The sequence below is a fragment of the Electrophorus electricus genome, chromosome 6 (genome assembly GCF_013358815.1).
Source record: "Electrophorus electricus isolate fEleEle1 chromosome 6, fEleEle1.pri, whole genome shotgun sequence".
Lineage (NCBI taxonomy): Eukaryota > Metazoa > Chordata > Actinopteri > Gymnotiformes > Gymnotidae > Electrophorus > Electrophorus electricus.
In genome coordinates, this window is record NC_049540.1 from 617,250 (window position 1) to 617,500 (window position 251).

Here is a 251-nt window from a genome sequence, read left to right on the forward strand (position 1 = left end):
TTTTAAAGCATCAAGAGCCAACATAACAGGAGCCTAGGTTTGTCTCGCGGGAGTTTTATTACTGTAATGTAGCGCGCATGTGGTCCATCGCGCTCATGCAGTAGTTACAGACGTGGAGCCTATTGGTCTCGCGCGTGATTTATGCCCAGCCTGTCCTATCCGAGCGCGCGTGGGCGGTCTCGCGATGCTTCTCCTGACAGGACTGGCGTTAGTTAGCTTAGCCTGCTGTTAGCTTAGCCTGCTGCAGACAC

At 53.4% G+C, this 251-nt stretch overlaps 1 protein-coding gene across 3 annotated transcripts in view; it reads left to right on the plus strand.

Annotated features, from left to right (window-relative positions):
• The first annotated feature begins 214 nt into the window (after window positions 1-214).
• prps1a (phosphoribosyl pyrophosphate synthetase 1A) overlaps window positions 215-251 on the plus strand; it is a 10,583-nt gene continuing 10,546 nt past the window's right edge. For all 3 annotated transcript variants that reach the window (XM_035527642.1, XM_035527643.1, XM_026996263.2), the window contains exon 1: window positions 215-251. This exon is cut by the window's right edge and continues 432 nt beyond it. The gene's annotated coding sequence lies outside the window, so the exon portion shown is untranslated.